This window comes from Macaca nemestrina, chromosome 12 (assembly GCF_043159975.1).
Source record: "Macaca nemestrina isolate mMacNem1 chromosome 12, mMacNem.hap1, whole genome shotgun sequence".
Taxonomy (NCBI): domain Eukaryota; kingdom Metazoa; phylum Chordata; class Mammalia; order Primates; family Cercopithecidae; genus Macaca; species Macaca nemestrina.
Genome location: NC_092136.1, coordinates 129250054 through 129270601, shown reverse-complemented (window position 1 = coordinate 129270601; position 20548 = coordinate 129250054). Strand labels below are relative to the sequence as shown.

The 20548-nt window shown below is 41.6% G+C and overlaps 1 long non-coding RNA gene across 2 annotated transcripts in view; it reads left to right on the top strand.

Annotated features, from left to right (window-relative positions):
* Positions 1–199: 199 nt before the first annotated feature.
* The window catches only part of LOC105476202 (uncharacterized), a 37593-nt gene continuing 17244 nt past the window's right edge, over positions 200–20548 (top strand). The window contains exons 1-3 of one of the 2 annotated variants that reach the window (XR_011611181.1): positions 200–818; positions 18507–18632; positions 19552–19639. This is a non-coding gene — a long non-coding RNA (uncharacterized lncRNA). Of the gene's footprint in view, positions 819–11876; positions 11999–18506; positions 18633–19551; positions 19640–20548 lie in introns of those variants that run through there. The other variant, XR_011611182.1, reaches the window with a different exon arrangement.

Sequence of the window (20548 nt, the reverse complement as noted above, 5' to 3'; positions counted from 1 at the left end):
TCTAGCAAGAGGTTTGTAAACACACCAATCAGCACTCTGTAAAAATGGACCAATCAGCACTCTGTAAAATGGACCAACCAGCACTCTGTAAAATAGACCAATCAGCGCTCTGTAAAATAGACCACCAGGATGTGGGCGGGGCCAAATAAGGGAATAAAAGCTGGCCGCGTGCGCCAACAGTGGCAAGCTGGCGGGTCTTGTTACATGTTTTGGAGGCTTTGTTCCTTGCTCTTCGCAATAAATCTTACCGCTGCTAACTTTTGGGTTTGCGTTACGTTTATAAGCTGTAAAACTCACCGGGAAGGTCTGCAGCTTCACTCTTGAAGCCAGCGCCAGCGAAACCACGAACCCGCAGGCAAGAACAAATCTGGAAGCGCCACCTTTAAGAGCCCTAACACTCACTGCGAAGGTCTGCGGCTTCACTCCTGAAGTCAGCGAAACCATGAACCCCCGTGGAGGAGCAAACAACTTCGGACACACCATCTTTAAGAGCTCTAAGACTCACTGCAAAGGTCTGTGACTTCAGCCCTGCAGTCGGCAAGGCCGTGAACCCACTGGGAGGAACGAACAACTCCGGATGCCACGTTTAAGAGCTGTAACACTGGCTGCGAAGGTTTGCGGCTTCACTCCTGAAGTCATGCAAGACCATGAACCCACCAGAAGGAAGAAACTCCGGACACATCTGAACATCTGAACGAACAAACTCCGGACACACCAGTGTTAAGAACTGTAACACTCATCGCGAGGGTCCGCAGCGTCGTTCTTGAAAGCCAGACCAAGAACTCCCCGGAAGGAACCAATTCTGGACACACTAGGAGGTTGGTCTCGTGGAATGGTTCTGCACCCTGTGTGTGTGTTGCCCATCAACCCTGTGCACAATATTAAAAGAACGCAAGCGGTAAGTCCCCCTCTCAGACCTACTGTTAAGAATCCAGGGCTGATGCACCTATTAAAAACTGCTCAGGAGGCCTGGGGAAGTCGGGATTGAGAACCACGGGTCTAGATCTCTAAGATGCCTGACAGCTTATTCCACTGTTGAGGGCACTGGCAATCAGGAACGGCTTCATGGCAGAGGTGTTTGTATTTGGGTTTTAAAGCAGGGCCACAGATACACATTAGCAGTGCAGAAGGACACAGGATCCAACGGGCAAGCCTCTTGACCAAATGGCTCTCCCTTCCTGTAAAGTCAAAGAAAATCACTGTGAAGGATAAGGCATTAACTGGAGCAGGTCTTTCCCTGGTAAAAAAGAGTGAATGGGATCTCTTGGGAGGTGGTAATGGCCAAGAGGTACTGCCATCAGTTAAAAGGATAATGGAGTCATGCACCTTGGAGGATGTGCGGCACGCAGGCAGGAGCTGGGAGGGCATCTTTTAAATTTGCCATCAGCTCAGGAAGTTAATCACACGTATCCTAGCACTTGTTCACACCCATTGTTTTAGAAATCGTTGATAGAGTGGAGTCCTGGATGCCTGTTACCCTGGGAGAGGCTGTCCTCTGTCACCAGGTCCCTTTTATGGACAGGTATATTCTTTAGTAATATTTACCTTGCTTATGATGATGAAACAAAGGTGTGACCTCTTAATTGTATAGTTACTGGTGGGTAGAGATGCTTTTTTCTTTCATTTTCTTTTTTTTTTTTTTTGAGACGGAGTTTTGCCTTTGTTGCCCAGGCTGGAGTGCAATGGTGCAATCTCGGCTCACCACAACCTCGGCCTCCTGGGTCCAAGCAATTCTTCTGCCTCAGCCTCCTGAGTAGCTGGCATGACAGGCATGCGCCACCACGCCCTGCTAATTTTGTATTTTTAGTAGACTCGGGGTTTCTCTGTTTGTCAGACTGGTCTTGAACTCCTGACCTCAGGTGATCTACCCACCTCGGCCTCCTAAAGTGCTGGGATTACAGGTGTGAGCCACCTCGCCCGGCTGAGATGCTGCTTAATATTAAAAAATCTAAACAAAGAAAATTATTTCTGCCTCAAATTATAATAACCAGGTGCCAGGACAAAACCAGTTTTTAATTTTGTGTGTGTGTGTGTGTGTGTGTGTGTGTTTGAGACAGGGTCTCACTTTGTTGCCCAGGATGAAGTTCAGTGGTGCAGTCATAGGTCACTGCAGCCTTGACTTCCCAAGCTCAAGAGATACTCCTGCCACAGCTTCCTAAGTAGCTGGGACTATAGGTGTGCATCAACATGCGTGGCTAATGTTTACATTTTTAAAAATTTCAATAGTTTTTGGGGAACAGGTCATTTTTTGTTATATGGGTAAGTTTTTCAGTGGTGATTTCTGAGATTTTTGTGTACTCATCACCTGAGCAGTGTACACTGTACCCAATGTGTAGTTTTTTATCCCTCACTCTCCTCCCTCTTTCCCCTGAGTCCCCAAAGTCCATTTTATCTTTTTCTTTCTTTCTTTTTTTCTTTTGTTTTTTTGAGACAGAGTCTTGCTCTGTTGCCCTGGCTGGAGTTCAGTGGTGCAATCTCGGCTTACTGCAACTTCCGTCTCCCAGGTTCAAGCCATTCTCCTGCCTCAGGCTCCCGAGTAACTGGGACTACAGGCGCGTGCCACAACGGCTAATTTTTTGTATTTTTAGTAGAAATAGGGTTTCATTATGTTAACCAGGATGGTCTCAATCTTCTGACTTCGTGATCTGCCTGCCTCAGCCTCCCAAAGTGCTGGGATTACAGGTTGGGGCCACCATTCCTGGCCCATTATATCATTCTTTTTTTTTTTTTTTTTTTTTTTGAGACGGAGTCTTGCTCTGGCACCCAGGCTGGAGTGCAGTGGCCGGATCTCAGCTCACTGCAAGCTCCGCCTCCCGGGTTCACGCCATTCTCCTGCCTCAGCCTCCGGAGTAGCTGGGACTACAGGCGCCCACCACCTCGCCCGGCTAGTTTTTTGTGTTTTTTTAGTAGAGACGGGGTTTCACCATGTTAGCTAGGATGGTCTTGATCTTGTGACCTCGTGATCCGCCCGTCTCGGCCTCCCAAAGTGCTGGGATTACAGGCTTGAGCCACCGCGCCCGGCCTATATCATTCTTATGCCTTTGCATCCTCATAGCTTAGCTCCCCCTATAAGTGAGAACATACGATGTTTGGTTTTCCATTCCTGAGTTACTTCACTTGGAATAATGGTCTCCAATTCCATACAAATTGCTGCAAATGCCGTTACTTCATTCCTTTTTATGGCTGAGTAATATTCCATGGTGTAAATATATCACATTTTCTTTATCCACTTGTTGGTCAAGGGGCATTTAGGCTGGTTCCGTATTTTTGCAATTGTGAATTCTGCTCCTATAAACATGCAGATGCAAGTGGCTCATATAATGACTTCTTTTCCTCTGGGTAGATAATAGTGGGACTACTGGATCAAATGGTAGTTTTACTTTTAGTTCTTTAAGGAGTCTCCATAAAGTTTTCCACAGTGGATGTAGTAGTTTATATTCCCACCATCAGTGTAAAAGTGCCCTTTTCATCACAATCTTGCAAACATCTACTATTTTTTGACTTTTTAAATTATGGCCAGTCTTGCAGAAGTAAGGTGGTATTTCATTGTGGTTTTAATTTGCATTTCCCTGATAATTAGTGATGTTGAGCATTTTTTTCCCACGTATTAGTCATTTGTATATCTTCTTTTGAGAACTGTCTATTCATGTTCTTTGCCCACTTTTTGATGGGATTATTTCTTTTTTTCTTGCTGATTTGAGTTCCTTGTAGATTCTGGATATTAGTCCTTTGTAGGGTGCATAGTTTGCGAATATTTTCTCCCATTCGGTGAGGTGTCTGTTTACACTGCTGAGTATTTCTTTTGCTGTGCCTAAGTGTTTAATTAGGTCATATCTATTTTTGCTTTTGTTAGTTTTGCTTTTGGGTTTTTGGTCTTGAAATCTTTGCCTAAGTCAATGTCTAAGAGTTTTTTCCAGTGTTATCTTGTAAAGTTTTTATGGTTTCAGGTCTTATGTGTAAGTCTTTGATCCATCTTGAGTTGATGTTTGTATGAGGTGAGAGATGAGGATCCAGTTTCATTCTTCTGTATGTGGCTTGCCAGTTATCCCACCACTATTTGTTGAATAGGGTGCCCCTTCCCCACTTTGTATTTTTGCTTTCTTTGTAGAAGATCAGTTGGTTGTAAGTATTTGGCTTTATTTCTGGGTTCTCTATTCTCTTCCATTGGTCTATGCGCATATTTTTATATTGGTAACATGCTGTTTTGGTACTGGTTTAAATTTTGCAGGATAGTTTGAAGTCAGTTAATGTGATGTCTCCAGATTTTTTTTTGTTTTGTTTTGCTTAGTCTTGCTTTGGCTATGTGGGGTCCTTTTTGTTTCCATATGAATTTTAGAATTTTTTTTTCTAGTTCTGTGAAGAATGATGGTACTTTGATAGGAATTGCACTGAATATGTAGATTGCTTTTGACAGTATGGTCATTTTCACAATATTGATTCTACCCATCCATGAGCATGGGATGTGTTTCCATTTGTTTGTCATCAGTGATTTCTTTCAGCAGTGTTTCGTAGTTTTCCTTGTAGAGGTCTTTCACCTCCTTGGTTTTATATATATATATGTCTTAGATAGTTTTTATTACCTTGAGGTATGTCCCTTCCATGCCAATTTTTCTGAGGGTTTTAATCATAAAGCAATGCTTTATGATTTTATATATATATATATATGCACACACACACAACAGTTCTCTCTCTATATATTGCAGCTGTTGTAAAAGGGATTGCGTTCTTGATTTGTTTCTTAGCTTGGTCATTGTTGGTATTTAGTGGTGTTACTGACTTGTGAACATTTATTTTGTATTCTGAAACTTTACCGAATTCACTTATTCAATCTAGAAGCCTTTTGGATGAGTCTTGAGAGTTTTGTAGGTATACAATCTTATCAGTGAACTGCAAGTTTGACTTCCTCTTTACTGATTTGGATGCCCTTTCTTTCTTTCTCTCTCATGTCTGCTTGCTTTGGCTAGGACTTCCAGTATTATGTTGAATGAAGTGGTGAAAGTGAGCATCCTTGGCTTGTTCCAGTTCTCAGGGGGAATGCTTTCAACTTTTCCCTGTTCAGTATAATGTTGGCTGTCGGTTTGTCATAGATAGCATTATCTTGAGGTATGTCCCTTCCATGTCAATTTTTCTGAGGGTTTTAATCATAAAGCGATGCTGCATTTTGTCAAATGCTTTTTCAGCATTGATCGGGATAATAATGTGATTTTTGTTTTTAATTTTGTTTACTGGATATATTACTTTTATTGACTTATATATCCCTGCATCCCTGGTATGAAACCCACTTGGCTACTGCTGTATTATCTTTAAAATTTTTTTTTCTTAAGTTATTGGGGTACTGGTGGTATTTGGTTACATGAGTAAGTTGTTTAGTGGTGATTTGTGAGATTTTGGTGCAGTCATCACCCGAGCAGTATACACTGCACCATATTTGTAGTCTTTTATCCCTTGACCCCCTCCTACTTTTCTCCCCAAGACCCCACAGTCCATTGTGTATCATTCTTTGCCTTTACATCCTCATAGCTAACTTCCACATATCAGTGAGAACATAAGATGTTTGGTTTTCCATTCCTTAGTTACTTCACTTAGAATATTAATCTCCAGTTTCATCCAGGTCACTGCAAATGCTGTTAATTCATTCCTTTTCATGGCTGTGTAGTATTCCATACATATATATGTATCACAGTTTTTTTTAATCCACTCATTGATTGATCAGCATTTGGGTTGGTTCCACAATTTTGCAATTGTAAATTGTGCTGCTGTAAACATGCATGTGCAAGTATATTTTTCAAATAATGACTTCTTTTCCTCTGGGTAGATACCTACTAGTGGGATTGCCAGATCAAATGATAATTCCCCTTTCAGTTCTTTAAGGAATCTCCACACTTGTTTCCATAATGGTTGTAGTAGTATACATTCCCACCAGCAGTGTGGAAGTGTTCCTGGTTCACTGCATCCACGCCAACGTCTACTGCTGTTTTTTTGATTATGGCCATTCTTGCAGGAGTGAGGTGGTATCTCATTGTGGTTTTGATTTGCATTTCCCTCACCATTAGTGGTGTTGAGCATTTTTTAATATGTTTGTTGGACATTTGTATATCTTCTTTTGAGATTTGTCTATTCATGTCCTTAGCCCACTTTTTGATGGGATTGTTTGTTTGTTTGTTTTTTGAGACAGAGTCTTGTTCTTGCTGCCCAGGATGGAGTGCAATGGTGAGATCTTGGCTTACTGCAACCTCCGCCTCCCAGGTTTAAGTGATTCTCCTGCCTCAGCCTCCCAAGTAGCTGGGATTACAGGCACCTGCCACCACGCCTGGCTCATTTTGTATTTTTTTTTTTTTTTTTTTGAGATGGAGCCTCGCTCTGTCACCCAGGCTGGAGTGCAGCGGCTCACTGCAAGCTCTGCCTGCCGGGCTCACGCCATTCTCCTGCATCAGTTTCTCGAGTAGCTGGGACTACAGGTGCCCGCCACCACACCCAGCTAATTAAAAAAATATATATTTTTAGTAGATACGGGGTTTCACCATGTTAGCCAGGATGATCTCAATCTCCTGACCTCGTGATCCACCTGACTCGGCCTCTCAAAGTGCTGGGATTACAGGTGTGAGCCACTGTGCGTGGCTGTTTTTTTCTTACTGATTTGTTTGAGTTTGTTGTAGATTCTGGATATTAGCCCTTTGTCAGATGTGTAGATTGTGAAGGTTTTCTAGCACTCTGTAGGTTGTTTGTTTACTCTGCTGACTCTTCCTTTTGTGGTGCAAAAGCTCTTTAGTTTAATTAGGTCCCAGCTATTTATCTTTGTTTTTACTGCATTTGCTTTTGGGTTCTTGGTCATGAAATCCTTGCCTAAGCCAATGTCTAGGAGGGTTTTTCCAGTGTTATCTTCTATAATTTTTATAGTTTCAAGTCTTAAAGTCCATGATCCATCTTGAGTTGATTTTTGTATAAGGTGAGAGATGAGGATCCAGTTTAATTCTCCTACATCTGGCTTGCCAATTATCCCAGCATCATTTGTTGAATAGGGTGTCCTTTCCCCACTTTGTGTTGTTGCATGCTTTGTCAAAGATCAGTTGGCCCTAAGTATTTGGGTTTATTCCTGGGTTTTCTATTCTGTTCAGTTGGTCTGTGTGCCTATTTTTATGCCAGTACCATGCTGTTTTGGTGACTATGGCCTTATAGTATAGTTTGAAATCAGGTAGTGTGATGCCTCCAGGTTTGTTCTTTGTGTTTAGTTTTGTTTTGGTTATGTGGGCTTTTTTTTGGTTCCATATGAATTTTAGAATTTTTTTTCTAGTTCTGTGAAGAATGATAGTGGTATTTTGATGGGGATTACACTGAATTTGTAATTATTTTTGGTAGTATGGTCATTTTCACAATATTGATCCTACCTGTTCATGAGCGTGGGATGTGTTTCCATTTGTTGGTGTCATCTATGATTTCTTTCAGCAGTGTTTTTTTGTTTTCCTTGTAGAGGCCTTTTGATTCCTTTGTTAGGTATATTCCTAAAGTGTTTTTTTTTTTTTTTTTTTTTTTGCAGCTGTTGTAAAAGGGGTCGAGTTCTTGATTTGATTCTCCGCTTGGTCACTGTTGGTGTATAGAAGAGCTATGATTTATGTACATTAATCTTGTGTCCAAAAACTTTGCTGAATTCTTTTATCAGTTCTAGGAGCTTTCTGGAGGAGTCTTTAGGGTTTTCAAGGCAAACAATCATAACGTCAGCAAACAGTGACTGTTTGACTTCCTCTTTACTAATTTGGATGCCCTTTATATCATTCTCTTGTCTGATTGCTCTGGCTAGGACTTCCAGTACTGTGTTGAAGAGGAGTGGTGAGAGTGGGCGTCCTTGTCTTATTCCCGTTCTCAGAGAGAATGCTTTCAACTTCTCCCCATTCAGTATTATATTGGCTGTGGGTTTGTCATAGATGGCTTTTATTACATTGAGGTATGTCCCTTGTATGCTGATATTGCTGAGCGTTGTAATCATAAAGTGATGCTGGATTTTGTTGAATCCTTTTTTTTTTCTGCATCTATCGAGAGGATTGTATGATTTTTGTTGTTAATTTTGTTTATGTGGAGTATGACATTTATTGACCTGTATATGGTTAAATGGTCCTTGCATCCTTGGTATGAAACCCACTTGATCCTGGTGGATTATCTTTTTGATATGTTGTTGGATTCAGTTAGCTAGTATTTTGTTAAGGATTTTAGCATCTGTGTTCATCAAGGATATTGATCTGTAGTTTTCTTTGTTGATTGTGTCCTTTCCTGGTTTTGGCATTAGGGTAATGCTGGCTTCACAGAATGAATTATGGAGGGTTCCTTTTTCCTTTATCTTGTGGAATTGTGTCAAAAGGATTGGTACCACTTCTTTGAATATCTGGTAGAATTATCCTATGAATCCGTCTGGTCCTGGACTTTTTTTTGTTGATAATTTTAAAATTACCATTTCAATCTCACTGCTTGTATTGGTGTGTTCAGGGTATCTAATTCTTTCTGATATAAGTTAGAAGAGTTGTATTTTTCCAGGAATTTATCCCTTTCTCCTAGGTTTTCTAGCTTATGTGTGTAAAGGTGTTGATAGTAGCCATGAATGATCTTTTGTATTTCAGTGGTGTCAGTTGTAGTATATCCTGTTTTGTTTCTTAGTGAGGTTATTTGGATTTTCTTCTTTTCTTGGTTAATTTTGCTTAATGGTCTATCAATTTTATTTTATCTTTTCAACAAACCAGTTTCTTGTTTCATTTATCTTTTTTTTTGTTGTTGTTGTTGCAATTTCATTTAGTTCTGCTCTGATCTTCGTTATTTCCTTTTTTCTGCTGGGTTTCAGTTTGATTTGTTCTTGTTTCGCTAGTTCCTTGAGGTGTGACCTTAGATTGTCTATTTGTGCTCTTTCAGACTTTTTGATGTAGGTGTTTAGGGCTATGAACTTTCCTCTTAGCACCACCTTAGCTGTATCCTAGAGTTTCAATAGGTTGTGTCATTATTGTCATTCAGTTCAAAGAATTTTTAAATTTCCATCTTGATTTTGTTTTTGACCCAATTCTCATTCAGGAGCAGGTTATTTAATTTCCATGTATTTGCTTGGTTTTGAATGTTCCTTTTGGAGTTGATTTCTAGTTTTATTCCACTGTGGTCTGAGAGAGTGCTTGATGTAATTTCAACTTTCTTAAATTTATTGAGGCTTGTGTTATGGCCTATCACATGGTTTATCTTGGAGAAAGTTCCATGTGTTGTTGAACAGAATGTGTATTCTGCGGTTGTTGGATGCAATGTTCTATATATATCTGTTAAGTGAATTTGTCCCAAGGTATAGTTTAAATCCATTGTTTCTTTGTTGACTTTCTGTCTTGATGACCTGTTTAGTGCTGTCAGTGGAGTACTGAAGTCCCCCACTATTATTGTGTTGCTATCTATCTCATTTCTTAGGTCTAGTAGTAATTGTTTTATAAATTTGGGAACTCTAGTGTTAGGTGCATATATGTTTAGGATTGTGATATTTTTCTGTTGGACAAGACCTTCTATCATTATATAATGTTCTTCTTAACTGCTGTTGCTTTAAAGTTTTTTTGCCTGCTTGCTTTCGGTGTCCATTTGCTTTGCAAGAAATGCCTTTTCCCACCCCTTTACTTTAAGTTTATGTGAGTCTTTATGTGTTAGGTGAGTCTCCTGAATGCAGCAGATAGTTGGTTGGTGAGTTCTTACCCATTCTGTGGTTCTGTATTTTTTAAGTGTAGCATATATAGGCCATTTACATTCAATGTCAGTATTGAAATGTGAGGTACCATTGCATTCATCATGCTCTTTGTTGCCTCATTACTTTTTTTGTTTTTGCTTTTTAGCTTGTATTTTTGTTTTATAGGTCCTGCATGATTTATGCTTTAAAGAGGTTCTGTTTGGATGTGTTTCCAGGATTTGTTTAAAGATTTAGAGCTTCTTTTAGCAGTTCATGTAGTGGTGGTTTGGTAATGGTGAATTCTCTCAGCATTTGTTTGTCTGAAAATGACTGTATCTTTTCTTCATATATGATGATTAGTTTTGCTGGCTACAAAATTCTTGGCAATCATTTTGTTTGAGGAGGCCGAAGATAGGGTCCCGATCCCTTCTAGCTTGTAGGGTTTCTTTTGAGAAATCTGCTGTTAATCTGATAGGTTTTCCTTAATAGGCAACCTGGTGCTTCCATCTCACAGCTCTTAAGATTCTTTCCTTTGTCTCAACTTTGGATAACCTGATGACAATATGCCTAGATAAAGATGTTTTTGCGATGAATTTCCCTGGTGTTTTTTGTGCTTCTTGTATTTGCACGTCTAGGTCTTTAGCAAGGCTAGGGAAGTTTTCCTCAACTATTTCCCCAAATAAGTTTTCCAAGCTTTTAGAATTGTCTTCTTCCTCAGGAGCACTGATTATTCTTAGGTTTGGTCATTTAACATAATCTCAGACTTCTTGGAGGCTTTGTTTATATTTTCTTACTCTCTTTTTTTTGACTTTGATGGATTGGGTTAATTCAAAGATCTTGTCTTTGAGCTCTGAATTTTTTTCTTCTACTTGTTCAATTCTGTTGCTGAGATTTTCCAGAGCATTTCACATTTCTAAAAGTGTGTCCAAAATTTCCTGAATTTTTGACTGCTTTTTCTTTAAGTTACCTATTTCCTTGAGTATTTCTCCCTTCACTTCTTGTATCATTTTTTGGATTTCCTTGCACTGGGATTTGCCTTTCTCTCATCCCTCTCTGATTAGCTTAATAACAAACCTCCTGCGTTCTTTTTCAGGTAAATCAGGGATTTCTTCTTGATTTGGATCCATTACTGGTGAACTAGTGTGATTTTTGGGGGGTGTCAAAGCACCTTGTTTTGTCATATTACCGGGGTTGGTTTTCTGGTTCCTTCTTATTTGGGTAGGCTCTATCAGAGGGAAGGTCTAGGGCTGAAGGCTGTTGTTCAGACTTTTTTCTCCCATGGGGTGTTCCCTTGATGTAGTGCTCGCCCCGTTTTCCTGTGGATGTGGCTTTCTGTGAGCCAAACTGCAGTAATTATTGTCTCTCTTCTGGGTCTAGCCACCCAGCGAGTCTACCCGGTTCCAGACTGGTACTGGGTGTTGTCTGCACACAGTCCTGTGATGTGAACCGTCTATGGGTCTCTCAGCTGTGGATACCAGCACCTGTTCCAGTGGAGGTGGTGGAGGATGCAGTGGACTCCGTTAAGGTCCTTAGCTCTGATGGTTTAATGCTCTATTTTTGTGCTGGTTGGCCTCCTGCCAGGAGGTGGCATTTTCCGGAAAGCATCAGCTGTAGTAGTGTGGGGAGGGACTGTGGTGGGCGGGACCCTGGAACTCCCAAGATTAAATTCCGTTTGTCTTCTGCTGCTAGGGTGGATTGGGAAGGACCATCAGGTGTAGGCGAGGCTTGGCGTGATGAGCTGAGACTCTCCTTGGGCGGGTCTTGCTGTGGCTGCTGTGGGGGATGGGAGTGAGATTCCCAGGTCATTGGAGCTGTGTACCTAGGAGGATTGTGGCTCCCTCTGCTGAGTCATGCTGGTTGTCCGGGGAATGGGGGGAAGCCAGCAGTCACAGGCCTCATCCAGCTCCCATGTAAACCGAAGGGCCACTCTCATTCCCACTGTGCCTCCCACAACAGCCCTGAGTCTGTTTCCAGGCAGAGGGTGAGATGGACTTGAAAACTTATTGGAGGCTTTCTGCCTCCTAACTGTGAAAGAAAAGGGCTTTAGTTCTTCCCCCTGCCTGTGAAGTCTGCGCGCCAGATTCATGCCCTCCCCCAAGTTCTGGCCAAGAGGCTTCTCGCCCCTTTCAAATTGTTAACAGAGTTCCGCTAGAGAATTCCTTCTCCCTGTGGAGTTTTACCCCCTGCTCCTCTGGCCATCCTCCTGATGGATCCCTGTGGTGTCAGGCAGGAATGGACTGCTTGGGGACCCACGGAGCTCCCAGCGCCTTTCTGGTGCTTCCTGTACGCCTGTATTTCGCTCAACTCTCTAACTTGACTCAGCTCCAGGTAAAGTTAAACTTCTCCCACAAACAGACCTTCAGCTTCTCTAGTGGGGGTGTGTTTGGGAAAGGAGAGAGTCTCCTTTCCCACTTCTGCAGTTGGGGCACTCACAATATTTAGGGTGTCTCCTCGGTCCTGCAGGAGCAGTCTGATTCCTTCCGAGGGTCTTTGGATCCTCTCAGGATTGCTGGTTTTTTCTTCCAGTCAATCTGGGCTAAAAATCACAGTGCAAACCTCTGCATGCTGCCTTGTTTGTAGCTGCAATCTAGTCCTGCCTCCCATCTGCCATGATCCCAAAATCCACCTGTATTATCCCTTTGATATGCTGTTGGATTCGGTTAGCTAGCATTTTGTTGATGATTTTTGCATCTATGTTCATCAGGGATATTGGTCTGTAGTTTTCTTTTCTTTCTTTTTTTTGGTTATGTCCTTAACTGGTTTTGGAATTAGGGTGATATTGACTTCATAGAATGATTTAGAGGCATTCCCTCTTTCTTTATCTTTTGGAATATTTTCAGTAAGATTGATACCAATTCTGCTTTGAATGTCTGATAGAATTCAGCTGTGAATCCATCTGATGCTGGACTTTTTTCGTTGGCAATTTTTTTTTTTTTTTTTTTTTCCCCTGAGAGGGAGTCTTGCTCTGTTACCCAGGCTGGAGTGCTGTTGAGAGGTGAAACCAGCTGGGCTTCTGGGTCTGGTGGGGTGTTGGGGAAATTTTCTGTCTAGTTAAAGGTTTGTAAATGCACCAATCAGCGCTCTGTGTCTAGCTAAAGGTTTGTAAACACACCAATCAGTGCTCTATAAAAACAGACCAATCAATGCTCTGTAAAATGGACCAATCAGCAGGATGTGGGCAGGACCAAATAAGGAAATAAAAGCTGGTCACCCCAGCCAGCAGCAGCAACCCACTGCAGTCCCCTTCCTGGCTGTGGAAGCTTTGTTGTTTTGCTCTTCACAATAAATCTTGCTGCTGCTCATTCTTTGGGTCTGTACTACCTTTACGAGCTGTAACACTCACTGTGAAGGTCTGCAGCTCCACTCCTGAAGTCAGCAAGACCACGAACCCACACTGGGAGGAACAAATAACTCCGACACACCATCTTTAAGAGCTGTAACACTCACTGCCAAGGTCTGCAGCTTCACTCCTGAAGTTGGCAAGACCATGAACCCATTGGAAAGAAGAAACTCCAGACACATCTGAACATCTGGAGGAACAAACTCCGGACACACCACCTTTAAGAAATGTAACACTCACCGTGAGGGTCTGTGGCTTCATTCTGACACCAAGAACCCACTGGAAGGAACCAATTCTGGACACACTGTGGCACGATATTTGCTCACTGTGACCTCTGCTTCCTGGGTTTAAGCAATTCTCCTGCCTCGGCCTCCCAAGTAGTTGGGATTATAGGTGTGTGCCACCGTACCCAGCTAATTTTTTTGTATTTTTAGTAGAGACGGTGTTTCACCATGTTGGCTAGGCTGGTCTCGAACTCATGACCTAGTGATCTGCTCACCTCGGCCTCCCAAAGTGTTGGGATTACTGTGAGCCACCACACTCGACTTTGTTGGCAATTTTTTTTTTTTGAGACGGAGTTTCACTCATGTGGTCTAGGCTGGAGTGCAATGGCATGATCTTGGCTCACTGTAATGTCTGCCTCCTGAGTTCAAGGGATTCTCCTGCCACAGCCTACTGAGTAACTGGGATTACAGGTGCTTGCCACTATATCAAGCTAATTTTTTGTATTTTTAGTAGAGATGGGGTTTCACCATTTTGGTCAGGCTGATCTTGAACTCCTGACCTCAGGTGATCCACCTGCCTCGGCCTCCCAAAGTGCTGAGAGTTGTGAGCCAACGTGCCTGCCTGGCAATTTTAAAATTACTGTTTCAATCTTGCTACTTGTAATTGGCCTGTTCACAGTTTCTGTTTCTTCCTGATTTAACCTAGGAGGGTGGTATATTTCCAGGAATTTATCTGTCTCCACTAGATTTTCTAGTTTATGTGTGTAAAGATGTTCATAGTAGCCTTGAATGATCTTTCATATTTCTGTGATATCAGTTGTAATGTCTCCCATTTCATTTCTAATTGAGCTTGTTTGGATCTTCTCTCTTCTTGGTTAATCTGGCTAATGTTCTAGTAGTTTTGTTTCTTTCCAAAGAACCAGCTTTTTGTTTTTTATATATATATATATGTGTGTGTGTGTATATATATATATATGTTTAAATTTCATTTAGTTCTGCTGTGATCTTTGTTATTTCTTTCCTTCTGCTGGGTTTTTTTTTTTTGTTTGTTTGTTTGTTCTTGTTTCTCTAGTTCCTTGAAGTGTGACCTGAGATTGTCTGTTTGCATTCTTTCATACTTTTTGATGTAGGTGTTCAACGCTCTGAATTTCCTCTTAGCACCACTTTTGCTGTATCCCAGAGGTTTTGAAAAGTTGTGTCACTATTATCATTCAGTTCAAATAATTTTAAAATTTCCGTCTTGATTTTACTGTTGACCCAAAGATAATTCAAGAGCAGATTATTTAATTTTCATGTATTTTTTATACTTTTGAGGGTTCTTTTTGGAGTTAATTTCTAGTTTTATTCCACTGTGGTCTGAGAGGATACTTGATACAATTTTGATTTTTTAAAATTTACCAAAACTTGTTTTGTGACCTATCACATGGTCTATCTTGGAGAATGTTCCATGTGCTGAAGAAAAGAATGTATATTCTGCAGTTGTTGGGCAGAATGTTCTGGAAATATCTGGTAGGTCCATTTGTATAGTTTAAGTCCATTGTTTCTTTGTTGATTTTCTGTCTTGATGACTTGTCTAGTGTTGTCAGTGGAATACTGAAGTCCTCCACTATTATTGTGTTGCTGTTTATCTTGTTTTTTAGGTCTAGTAGTAATTGTTTTATAAATTTGGGAGCTCCAGTGTTAGGTGCATATATAGTTAGGATTGTGATATTTTCTTGCTGAACAAGGTCTTTTATCATTATATAATGTTCTTTGTCTTTTTAAACTATTGTTACTTTAAAGTCTGTTTTGTTTGATACAAGAATAGCTACTCCTGCTCCCTTTTGGGTTCCATTGATGTAAAACGTCTTTTCCCACCCCTTTACCTTAAGTTTATGTGAGTTCTTAAGTGTTTGGTGAGTCTCTTGAAGGCGGCAGATAGTTGATTGGTGTATTTTTATCCATTCTGCTGTTCTCTATCTTTTAAGTGGAGCATTTGGCCCATTTACATTCAGTGTTAACATTGAGATGTGAGGTAGTGATGTTCTATTCATCATATTAGTTGTTGCCTTAATACCTTGTTTTCTTCCCCACTGTGTTACTGTTTTATAGGCCCTGTGAGATTTATGATTAAAGAGGTTCTATTAATATTTTGGTGTATTTTGAGGTTTTGTTTCAAGATTTAGAATTCATTTAAGCATTTCTTGTAGTGCTGGTTTAGTAGTGGCAAATTCTGTCAGCATTTGTTTGTCTGAAAAAAGACTTTATCTCTTCTTCATTTATTAAACTTGCTTTCGCTGAATACAAAATTCTTGGCTGATAATTGTTTTGTTTTAGGAGGCTAAAGATGGGTTCCCAATACCTTCTGGCTTACAAGGTTTCTGCTGAGAAGTCTGATAAGTTTTCCTTTATAGGTTACCTAATACTTTGCCTTACAGCTCTTAAGATTCTTTCCTTAAGATTCTTGACTTTAGGCCGGGCGCGGTGGCTCACGCCTGTAATCCCAGCACTTAGGGAGGCCGAGACGGGTGGATCACGAGGTCAGGAGATCAAGACCAGCCTGACTAACACGGTGAAACCCCGTCTCTACCAAAAAAATACAAAAAACTAGCCGGGCGAGGTGGCGGGCGCCTGTAGTCCCAGTTACTCGGGAGGCTGAGGCAGGAGAATGGCGTGAACCCGGGAGGCGGAGCTTGCAGTGAGCTGAGATCCGGCCACTGTACTCCAGCCTGGGTGACAGAGCGAGACTCTGTCTCAAAAAAAAAAAAAAAAAAAAAAGATTCTTGACTTTAGGCAACCTGATGACTATGTGCTTAGGTAATGATCTTTTTGTGATGAATTTCCCAGGTGTTCTTTGAGCTTCTTGTATTTAGATGCCTAGATCTCTAGCAAGACCAGGGAAGTTTTCCTCTATTATTCCCTCAAATAAGCTTTCCAAATTTTTAGATTTCTCTTCTTCCTCAAGAACATCAGTTATTCTTAGGTTTGGCTGTTTGGAGGGTTTGTTCATTTTTACATTCTTTTTTTCTTTGTCTGATTGGGTTAATTCAGAAGCCTTGTCTTTTGAGGTCTGAAGTTCTTCTGTTTGTGTCTAGTCTATTGTTGACCTTTCTAATCCATTTCGTATATCTCTAAGTGTATCTTTCATTTCCAGAAGTGATTTTTTTTCATTATGATATCATTTCTCTGGAGAATTTTTCATCCATATCCTGTATTGCTTCTTGAATGTATTTAAGTTGGTTTTCACCTTTCTCTGGTATTTCCTTGAGTAGCTTAATAATCATCCTTCTGAGTTCTTTGGCAATTCAGAGATTTCTTCTTGGCTTGTATCCATTGCTGAGGAGCTGGTGTGATCATTGGGGCTATTATAGAACCCCGTTTTGTCATATTACCAGAATTGCTTTTCTTTCTTTCTTTCTTTTTTTTTTTTTTTTTTTTCTCATTTGGGTAGACTATTTCAGTGAAGAAGTCTGAAACTCAAGGCCTGCTGTTCAGATTCTCTCATCCCATGGGGTGATCCCTAGATGTGGTGCTCTTCCTTTTCCCCTAGCGCTGGGGCTCCCTAAGAGCTGGACTGTAGTGATTCTTACCGTTCTTCTGGGCCTAGCCACCCAGTGGAGCTACCAGGCTATGGGCTGGTGCCCGGGGAATGTCTGCAAAGAGTTCTGTGATGTGATATTTCTTCAGGTCTCCCAGTCTTGGATACCAAGCACCTTTTCTGGTGGAGGTGGCAGGGGAGTGAGGTAGACTCTGTGGGAGTCCTTGGTTGTAGATATGTTTAGTGTGCTGGCTTTCTCTAATGCTGGTTATACAAGCAGTAAAGTCGTCACATGAACACACTCAGGACCTTTGGTTAGCCAGGATGTTGCAGGAAGTGGATTTAGGTGTTGTCTTTTCCTTCCTGGGATCAGGGTTATTCTGTCATGGGTTACTGTAGTGGCCTGAGTTGGTTGGCCTCTAGCTAGGAGATGGTGCTTTCAAGAGAGCACCAGTTGCAGTAGTTGTAGGGGGCTCTAAGCTTGCCCTAAGATGGTCAGGGTAAGTATTTTGGATACTCAAGTGATCGGCAGGGTCATGAAGCTCCCAAAAATTTCTGAGTTTCTCATTATCTAATCTCTCCTTGGCCATCATGGTGCTAGCCATCCAGAATAAGTATTATTATTTTCTCTAGCTAATATAGTTTGGCTCTGTGTCCACAGCCAAATCTCGTGTTGAACTGTAATCCTCAGTGTTGGGGGAGGGACCTGGTGGGAGGTGATTGGATCATGAGGCAGATTTCCCACTGCTGTTCTTGTGATCATGAGTGCATTCCCACGAAATCTGAGTTTTGTGTTTGGCTACCAGGGCAGGTAGGAAAATACCATCAGCTTGGGGCAGAGTTAGGAGGGTCTAGGCTCAGATTTTCCTTGGGTGGGGCTTGCTGCAGCCACTGTGAGGGATGGGGGTAGTTCTCAGGCCAATTGGGTTATGTTCCAGAGGGGATTTTGCCTGCCTCCGCTGTATTATATAGTTTGCCAGGGTAGTAGGAGATAGCTGCTAGCAAGAGGCCTGACTCAGCTCCTACGCTGTTGGTCGGGCCAGCCTCTCTGCAGTGGACCATTCAGACCTTGCCCCAGGCTGTGAGCTACCCCACTGAGAAAGCAAGCATGACTTTCAGACCTCACCCCTCCCCATCTGCCTATTTCATTGGCAGCAGCAGCTTGTATCCACAGCAGCTCCTACTCATCCCTCAGACTCCGCTTAAGAAAATTTGTGCCCAGTTGAAACCACTACCAATTTCAGTTGGGAGGTTTCTTCACCCTGTGACCCTTACCCAATTCCACTGGCTGCCTTCTGTGAGGGCCTCTGTAAGATATACTGAGGGATGGCTTCCCTGGGCTTGAGCTGGAGACTGGGAGTACATCCAAGGCACTCCCCTATGCTACTTCTGCTTTTATACTTTGTGTGAATCCCTAAATCCATTTAATCTCTAGGTAAGGTTAAATCCTTGTCCTATGATCTGAATTTTCAGATTCCCCAGTGGGAATGTGTATTCAGAGGTAAGTTTTCCCCTTCTAACACTTTGGGAACTCACAGGTTTTTTTCCTGTTTCATGAAATTTGCATTGGTGTGCTGCTTCTTTCAAAGGCTCTGTGAATTCTTTTGTTTTCCTGGTATGTTCCTGCCGTGGTTCTTAGAGCAAAAGATTATGGTGTGAGTCTCCACATACTGTTCTGTCCATTCATGTGGGAGCTGCACATTAGCTCTGTCTCCTGTCTGCTATTTTCCCTCATTTTAATTTTTTTTTTAATAGAAATGAGGTCTCCTTATGATGATCTCAAACCCCTGAACTGAATTGATCCTCCTGCCTGGGCCTCCCTAAGTGCTGGCATTGTAGGTGTGAGCCACTGCACCTGGATGAAAAACCAGTTTTTAAAAAGTAAGTCTGACTGTTTAACTTGACCTGTAAAACAAACGTAATCAAACAACTTCAATCAAGCAGTTAATAAAAGATAAATTACTAATAAATCAATTATAGAATAATACAATAATACCAGTTAATAATTATTACCAAGCTGTTTTAATATAATAGTGGGACAAATTAGTGGCTTTCTTGGTAAAATCCTTTTATTCATTTACACTGAGGGAATATAGCACCTTTCATCCAAAGAACCGAAGGTGCTTTACAAACATGAGCATTTAAAAAACGATTATATTTTAACAACCTGGAGTCTTGCTGTTAAATCTCTTTGATTCCAGACAATTTTCTGGAAGTGATTATATTAGGGACAATGAAAGAGGCTCAGAAAGAATTCTGATTTCCTTTCACAATACAGTCATTTCCCAAAACCTAGTGCTAGACTTGCAAAGCAAAACCACACAAATCTTACAAAGCAAAAACACACAAATTTTCCTTGCAATGACCAATATTGCAAGAAAGATTAGTGTTCTGAAATGAATCCAATTGTATGTGGAACTTAGTAAAAGGCAAGGATGGCATTTTAATTCAATGGGAAGTGGTTTGTGTGTTGCTAGTATAATTGACTATTCTTTTGGAAGATCCTATTATAGAGTTTCTCATTATCTAATCTCTCCTTGGCCATCATGGTGCTAGCCATCCAGAATAAGTATTATTATTTTCTCCAGCTAATATAGTTTAGCTCTGTGTCCACAGCCAAATCTCGTGTTGAACTGTAATCCTCAGTGTTGGGGGAGGGACCTGGTGGGAGGTGATTGGATCATGAGGCAGATTTCCCAATGCTGTTCTCATGATCATGAGTGCATTCCCACGAAATCTGGTTGTTTAAAAGTGTGCAGCACTTCCCCCTTTGCTCTCTCTCTCCTGCCACCATGTGAAGACATGCTCCTTTACCCTGCAACCTTCTGCCATGATTGGAAGCTTCCTGAGGCCTCCCCAACGATGCCTCCTGTATAGCCTGCGGAACTGTGAGTCTATTTAAACTCTTTTCTTTATAAATTACCTAGTCTGAGGTAGTTCTTTATAGTAGTGTGAGAACTGACTAACACAGAAAACTCATACCAGGAGAAGTGGGGCATTGTTACAAAGATACTTGAAAATGTGGAAGCAACTTTGAAACTGGTAACAGACAGAGGTTGGGACACTTCGGAGGGCTCAGAAGAAGACAGGAAGATGAGGGAAAGTTTGGAACTTCTTAGAGACTTGTTGATTGGTTTTGACCAAAATGCTGATAGTTATATGGACAATAAAGTCCAGGCTGAGGTGGTCTCAGATGGAGATGAGGGAGTTACTGGAAAATGAGGCACAGGTCACTGTTGCTATGCTTCAGAAAGAGTGACAGCATTGTGCTCTTGCTCTAAGGATCTGTGGAACTGTGAACTTGAGATGATTTAGGGTATCTGGTGGAAGAAATTTTAAGCATCAAAGCATTCAAGAGGTCGTCTGACTGTTTCTAAAAGCCTATGTTCATTTGCATAAGCAAAGGGAACTTATGTTTAAAAGAGAAGCAGAGCATAAAAGTTTGGAAAATTTTCAGCCTGACCATGTTTTAGGAAAGAAAAACCCATTTTCTTGGGAGAAATTCAAGCCTGCTGCAGAAATGTGCGTAAGTAAAGAGGAGCCAAATGTTAATAGCCAAGACAACGGGGAAAGTGCCTCCAGGGCACTTCAGAGACCTTCATGGCAGCCCCTCCCATCACAGGCCTGGAAGCCTAGGAGGAAAAATGGTTTTGTGCACCAGGCCCAGGACCCCCGTGCTCTGTGCAACCTTGGGACATGACGCCGTGTGTCCCAGCCACTCCAGCTCCAGCTTTGGCTAAAGGGGCCAAAGTATAGCTTGGGCCATTGCTGCAGAGGGTGCAAGCCCCAAGCCTTGG